This window comes from Tupaia chinensis, unplaced genomic scaffold, assembly GCF_000334495.1.
Source record: "Tupaia chinensis unplaced genomic scaffold, TupChi_1.0 Scaffold000333_1, whole genome shotgun sequence".
Taxonomy (NCBI): Eukaryota; Metazoa; Chordata; class Mammalia; order Scandentia; family Tupaiidae; genus Tupaia; species Tupaia belangeri.
The window spans coordinates 828,994-836,596 of NW_006159827.1; the positions used below are offsets into that span (position 1 = coordinate 828,994).

General features: G+C 58.6%; 1 protein-coding gene across 2 annotated transcripts in view; it reads left to right on the forward strand.

Moving 5' to 3' along the window:
• Window positions 1-7,603, forward strand: part of ATP2B2 (ATPase plasma membrane Ca2+ transporting 2) — a 354,796-nt gene that overhangs the window by 118,364 nt on the left and 228,829 nt on the right. The window lies entirely within an intron of this gene.

The following is a 7,603-nucleotide window of genomic DNA, read 5'->3' on the forward strand; positions in this document are numbered from 1 at the left end:
CCTGCTGAAGGGCCCCGCCCCTCGCCTCACACGCTCTGCAGATGCCCATCGGTATCTACGATGGTGTCCATGCACAGCTGCCGCCTGCCCTCCTGGCAGCTGGCACCGTGGGCTTCTCTGCCCACCGCTGTGTCCTCCACACCTAGCACAGAGCCCAGAGAGCAGTAGGTGCCCCGTGGACATTGGTCACATGAATGGGCAGGGAGAAGCAGGCGATGTTTGGTGTGATGCTCATTTGACAAAGGAGCCTGAGGCCAGGGAGGTACAGGGCCCCCCCAGAGTCACACAGCCCTCCAGAGCAGAACAGTCCATCCGACTCCAGCTCCTAAGCTCGTGACCCGACTCCCTTCTTCCTTGACATGCGATGGAGGACTGAGAGGCACAGGAGCCCCTTCGAGGCCCAGAGCCTGGGGTCTGAGGTCTCCCTGGCCACCTGGAGGCCTCCTAAGGGGTGAGCCTGCAGCTCTGCTGCCCCTGTGCAAGCCTTCTAGGGAAGATCTGAGTTCTAATTCTGACTAGCTGTGCTATCCTGGCGTGTCATCGCCACTCTGCAAACCTCTGCTTCCTCATCAATAAAATGGGGGTGGTGCTCTCCACCTAGCAGGGCCCTTGCTGGGAGAAGGCCGAGGACGTGTGTGCAGGTGTGTACACCAGCATGCAGGCAAGTGGAGGCCTTTGGCCTTTGGGATGCTTGGGCTGGACACAGATACCTAGGGTAGCCAATGTGACCGCCTAATTTCTTCTGAGCTACGGCTTCAGGGGCTAGGCTTGTCAGCATCCTCAGCTGTCACCCCTGCTCAGTCCTGTCCAGGAACCCTCCTCTCTGTGTCCCCATGGCCTCCTAACAGGGATGAGCAGAGACATCACAGGCCTCGGGAGGACAATGCCACATGTAGATCCTCGATCCTGGGTCCCATGGCTGTGCACCCCCAAGCAAGCCACTCACCTTCTCTGGGCCCGTTTCCTCACTTCTTCGTTGGGAACTGGTAACATCAAACTGTCCTGGAGGGCAGGGAGGAGTACATGACAACCTGCGTGTTAAGAACGTGGCACACAGTAGGAGCACGGCAGATGGCAGGTCCCTTTCCCTTGTCTCCTGACATTCCTGGATTCATCATCCCCACCCCCTCTGTCTCGTCCATCCTCCCCCTCTTCTTTCTTCGAGAGCCAGCCTTCCAGCCAGAGTGAACACACGCACGCACGCATGCACACACACGTAAATGTCACCTCAGGAGCCCAGCACGGTGCCTCACACTCAGTGAGAGTTGAACAAACGCTCATTGATGCAATTGTCCAAAGAAGTGAATTACTAATGGTGGGACATCAGGCTGGGGGAGCTGGAGGAGGGTATTTAAGCACAAAGCTCCTCCCTGGGTGCTCAGCTCACTTTGAGTCCAGCCCTGGGTTCAGGTATCCTGGTTCTAGGTGAGACATCCCTAGATGGGGGCATCTAGGTGACAGTGGGGGCTCTCATGCCCCTAAGCGTGCAGCGGGAGCCGCCGTCACGGACAGGTTTCGGTCGCAGCAACTCCAAGAGTCTGAAGACTATTTCAGAGCCACAGACAGATGCAGACACGGTTCAAAATGACTAGGGGACTTGCCCTTTCATTCCACAAGCCCCAGAAGCCAGCAGTCCACTTGATACTTACAGAGACTCCATACCCGCTGGAAATACTACAGGCACATGAGACCCAGTGTCCTCGCCCCAGGGAGCACCCCAGCCCGGGGACAAGGCAGATGACATAAAGAGGTGAATTGCAACAAACTCTTCTCTGGGTAGGATGGAGAGGCAAGGGAGGGAACATCAGGGAAGGCCTCCTGGAGGAAGAGCTGCTGGGGCTGAGTCGTGAAGGATAAGTAGGAGTTCTCCAGGCAGAGAAGTGGGGAGGGGCAGCTCACCACTGGTGGGGGGTCGCACATTGCAAGGACAGCAGTAGGGTAACACCAGGGTGTCTTTATTTATTTCTTTCTTTTTGGAGAGATTTTTGTTATAGGGCGCATGCGCTCAATAGAAAGACAGAGAGACAGAAAGTGAGAAATCACCCCCTAGGGGGGTTGGCCACGCTGCAATCCCTTCTCCTCCATTCTCTTCTCAGGATCTTGGGCACACACATGCACACGCGCCTGGCATGAGTTTAAGCCACCGGGTCCGGGACTCAAATCATGGTGGACTACATAGGAGTCCAGTGACATAGCCATTACGCCAACTGCTGGTCCCCACGCTAGGATGTCTGTAAAGAGCACTTGATGTGGGGACAGAGGCTGGGGAGGGGTGTGACATCGTCATCCGGGCTTCATGGTTTTATGTGGAGGGCACAAGGGAGACCAAGAAGGGCTCAGAGGAATTTAGAAAGGGGCGAGTGAGTGAAGGAGGCTGGCGGAGAGGAGGGAAGGAGGCCAAGGCGAGGAGGTGGGACTGAGGGTGGAGCAGGCGGCAGGCATGCCCATGGGCAACGGACGCATTAACACATGGCACTAATGAGGCAGCGTCAAACGGGCGTCACAGACAGGGCGTGTTTCCTGGGCCTGGAACAGACAGCCTCCCCCAGGGTGTCCTCCGAGAGCAGCCGCTGATTCTCGGGTTCTGAGTTGCACCATCTCTCCAAGGGCGCCATGGGCTCTTTTCCCAGAAGCTGGGAGTTAGCACCCCGATCTTGGCCTCCAGCTTTATGGAGGGGAGGCGGGGTCAAGCACCCCCACACTCCTGCCTCTGCACGCCCTGGCGTGGGACTGTGGGCCTTCTGGAAACTGAAGGCTTCTGACATGCCCACAGCTCTGAGGGCCCTGGGCTCACCCTGTCTCCCACAGGTCCCTGGACTCCAGGTAGGGCCTCAGGCCGTCTCCAGTCCGAGCCATGGCTCCTCTGATCACTCTGTGACTACAGCGTATTTTCTGCTCTCTGTACCTCGATGTCTTCATCTGTAAAGTGGGTGTAAAAATGGGATCTCCCTCCAGCGTCCTGGGAGGACTACACGGCGAACACCTGACATAGGTGCCCGGTGCAGAGGAGGGCATCGAGCTGAATGGTGGCTGACTGGAGCCCTCCAGGAGGCAGGAGCCGGTGGGAGGAGCGGGGAGTGGGGGGCCTGGGTTTGAACCTCAGCACAGCTGCCTTGGGCCCTGTCCAGGTCCTAGAGACAAGCCCCGCCTGGTCCCTGCAGGTGGCATCTCAGGGCCTCTGGTCCCTGTAGGAGGGGCTGGAAGAGACCCTCTCCAGAGGCCTTCTGGAGAATTCCAGGCCCTGTTCTTCCCTTAACAACAGCTGCCATTCTTCTGTAACTTCCATTACTCGGTATTAGCATTCCCGTTTGCAGATGAGAACACTGGGATTCAGGGAGGCTGATTCCTTTGCCCAAGGTCACACAGCAGGCCAGTGAGGAAGTGAGGAGTCGAACCCTGGTCTGTGTGGCCACATAGCCTCCACCCAAGCGCTGGTTGGTAGGAGGGTTCAGCATATTAACAAGGGTGGAGGGTGAATGTGGTGCCCCAGTGTGGCTAGAAGGGAAACGCAGGACAAACCAGGTCATGTGGGTCCCTGGATCCAGTCTCTGGCCCCACGAGGTCATAGACCTTCGATATCCTAAACTGTACGCCTCCAACTTGGGCAGCCGGAAGTGGGATCAGAGGGAGAGGGCTAGTGCTGGAGTGGCACAGACCTGGATGCTAACCCTGGCTCTGGTCCACACTGCTTCTGTGTCTTTGGTTGCAAGAGAGAGATCTTTGCTATTATAGGGCGCTTGTGATTACTAGAGAGACAAAAATCACCCCCCAGAGGGATGGCCAGCCCACGGTCCCTTCTCCTCCATTCTTCTCTTGGGATTTTGGGCATGCACGTGCACACACCCAGTGTGAGTTTCAAGCCACTGGGTCTGGGACTCAAACCACCGTCAGCCATGTGGGAGTCCAGCATCTTAATCTCTACACCACCTACCAGCCCCTGGTTCTGTAAGTTGTAAGCACCTTTCTAATATCTTCAGGTCTCTCTCTTTTCTGTAAAACAGGAAGAAGTCTGGTCTCCCTGAGGGGGACCTGTGGAGGTCAGATGAGATTCAAACACGGTGGGGAGGGGGCTTTGGAAATGTCTCATTCCAGGGGTGCAGCTAGCAGCTCTTTGAGCAGCAGCCCATCCACCCGATACTGCCCCGGGCCCCTACTCCTGAGTTATCAGACAGGTGTAGACATCACCTGCATTCCCCAGGAAGAGGAGAGGCAAGGAGAACCCACGCCTTGCTGAATGACACAGCTGGCCTTGGGTCACCTTCAGGTCTCTTCCTTGGGCCTCCCTGGACCTAACTCATCTGCCTCCCTGTGAAAGTGCCACCAGCAGACTGGACCAGGCTTCCCACCCCCATCTCAGAGCAGACTGGCCCCCTGCTCTCACCCCATGCCCTAGCCCCAGGACCATGCCCGCAGGAGAAGACAGTCCAGCTAACCAAACGCGGCGTGGAAGTCAGCCCAGGCTGGCCGGCCCCTCGGACCTCTCCCAGCCCTGACCCTCAGTCTGTGTCCACCATAAGCCAAATCACGCTGGAAGCAGAAGCTATCGGTAATCCTCCCAGCTGGCCTCCTGCCTCTTCCCCCTCTTGCCTGTGGGTGACCCTGACCTGTCGTCTCCAACCTTCCTGGAGTTGCAACACTGGGGCCATTGTTTGTCTGATTTCACAACACCTTGCCTGTCCAGCGCCCCTGCCCCCCGACATATCCTGGAAGGACAGGCCCAATGACCCAGATGTATCTGCCGTAGGAAGGGAAGCAGGGGGACAGGCCAGCACAGGGATTGGTGGCCAGCTCACCCTCAGGAATAACCCTACGCCAACCGCTTAGCTCCTTCTCGTGAGGCCTCAGTGTGTTCCGCTCTGAAATGGGAGAACTGGAAAGGTGTTCTTGAGAATCCTTCTGGTACTCGATGAAGCAGAGTCACACAGCAGCAGACTCGGAGAAGCCTTTACTGGGGTCCCGCAGTGCTGGGCCCTGCGCCCCGGAGACAAGGCCAGTGTGCTCATAGCTCCTTGAGAGACGTTCCTGTGAACCACCTCCGTGAGGTGTGGTCAGACCGTGGACTGACTCGGTCAGTGGAAACTGACTGAGGAAGGAGTTCTTGAGTTGGGTTTTGAAGTACGATTAGGAGTCCAGGCGCCTAGAAGCAGGGTATCTATGTACAAAAACAATGTAGCGTTCAATATTTAGTTTACTTCGGGAAGGGGCAGGGGCGGCCACCGGGAGTGACAGGGACCAAATGACACGGGCCTGCGATGCCAGGGAGAGGGGGACTTGACTCTGGGGACCACAACTAGCTAAGAGTATGACTGTCGGTTTCTGTCGGAGAGAGCCCAGTCCACCGTGATAGGCTGGTGGGCAGTGTGGGGGCTCTCATCCAGCCCACACCCAGGACGGCCCCATATACCCTGGGCTCGTAGTCACAGGCTTAGTTACCCTATTCCTGCCTGGGAGACTCCGTGGTCCCGGCCACAGCCTTCTGGCCACACACACAGCCCCATTGAGTGTCTGTGGGGTGCTCCCAGCAGCCACCCGGAAGTCGTTGTGAGGATCAAATGATTACGAACGCCCTTTAGGAACCATGAAGTGTGCTGGCCAGGGACACAAGTGTGTGGGTCTGCAGAGCGAGGCCGGAAGGAGTGGGCAGCTTGCTGCAGAGGGAGGCGGTCCTATTCCTGCAGATTCCTTGTTGGGGGGCTCCTGGGGGCCTTGGGATGAGGCCAGCCCCCCACCCCCCAACATGTTGAAATAGGTGGCTCTTAATGGGATGTCTCTGGAGCTCTTTGCTTTGCAATCGGGGAGCGCGGCTTGTCCCGGAGACGTGGAAGTGAGAATGGCAGAAGTCCTAGCACAGATGTGAGCTGCGATGGGCCTCTCCCCCTGCCCTTCTTTGCCCACCGCACCCCCTGCCATCTCAGATCACCTTTCCTTGGCCCCGTTTTTTTTCTTTTTTTTTGGGGGGGGGGAGGCAGTGGCTGCCTCCATGGCCTGGGCTGGGAAGGCCCCCTAGCCTGGCCCTGGGGCCCCTGGCTGACCGGGGCCAGGACTGACCCGGAAGCCTTCACAGAGAGGTGGCCAGGGGAAGCTTCCCTCTCCACCCCCAAGATGAGGCAGAGGCCAGGCTTTTCTGTGAGCTCGCACCTCTGGGATATTGGTGTGGGGGCAAGGGCCTCTCTGAAGGGTGCCTTGGGCTGCTCTGTCAGTCCCCAGCAGGGGTCTTTCCCAGTCTGGAGTCACCCGGTCCCAGTGAAGTCATGGGCTCGACTGACCGTCCTGCCCGGGCATCATTTGTCTCTCAGCCTCCTCCCTGTGACGAGGCTGCTGTGTCTGGCCGAGGGACAGAACAGTATCCTTTGGTGGGTCTGGGGGTAAAGAGGAAAGGGGTGTCAGCACAGTCCCGCTCCTAGGGGCCGTGCCACTGGCGCTCCCAGCTCTCTCCCTCCCGCGGCCCCTCTGCTCGGCCAGGCTCCGATTTTGGTGCAGTGCAGACTTTCAGCTTAACGAGACAAATTGATATTCTGTGCCAGCCCAGGGACGGAGCAGCAGCTCAGAGATGGGCAGGGGCTGGGAGCAGGGGAAAGAAGCAGCTTCCTGCTACGGCCTCCTGGGGCAGCCCCAGCCCTGCCCCTGCCCCTGCACACCCCCTCCACACTGACAGGTGCCCGAGATAGGCTGATGTTCCTGAAGGTCCTTCAACCTCAAGTGCCCTCCCTCTAAGCAGAGCTCCCTGCCTGGAGGGGACAGGGCCAGGGGAACGGGGCTCCAGAATGCTAGAGAAGCCCCTCACTCCGGGCGACCTCCTAGCCTCCCTGCAAGGCTGTCCTCCCACCCATCCTGAATTAAAGAGGCAGCTGGTCCTGCCAGAGCCGGGCAGGAGGAAGTGAGCAGCTGGCTGGACAGAGAAGTGGTCCATTCCTGCAGACTCCTCACTGGGGGTCCCTGGGGCCCTCCAGATGCGGTCAGCCCCCAGCTCAGCACAGATGTCCCTGTAGATTCTGCGGATATTAGACATACACAGAGACCCCTACTGGTGAGCACTGGGCAGGAAATGGGCTCTGGAGGCAGCCCCCTGGACCATGCCTGCCCCAGGGCCCGGAAGGTGGGGGCGCAGCAGCATCAAGGCTGCAGACTGGGGTGCAGGGGTAGGGTTTGGATGGCATAGAGAGTTTGCTGCCAGCCCCGCGCGTCTGGCCCTGCAACCACAGATGTGTTTATTCAGTGTTGAGTCCACTTTTCTTCTCATGCGACCTTTGCACCCTGGTCTGGGGGAGTCCTGGACAAAAATGGGGGGGGGGCGAGGGGGAGCAAAGGATTCTTGCCAAACCAAAGGAGTCGTCCAGAAAGTAGGAGATGACTTGGGGCCCTTTGAATAACATCCTCCCCTCTCTGTGCCCACTGTCCCCTCCTCCCACTGGCTGGACCCCTCTGCCCCCCAGCTCAGCCCCAACCCTACCCTGTCCACGCCCTTGACAGTCTCCCCGCTCCTGGGGAACTGGCCCACTCCTGGGACGTGGCCAGCTCCAGGTCCTTCACGATCCCACGGGAGGAATTAAAACCGCAAACAACACCGTGGTGGTTCGGTCCACACACAACCCCCAGCCCCCAC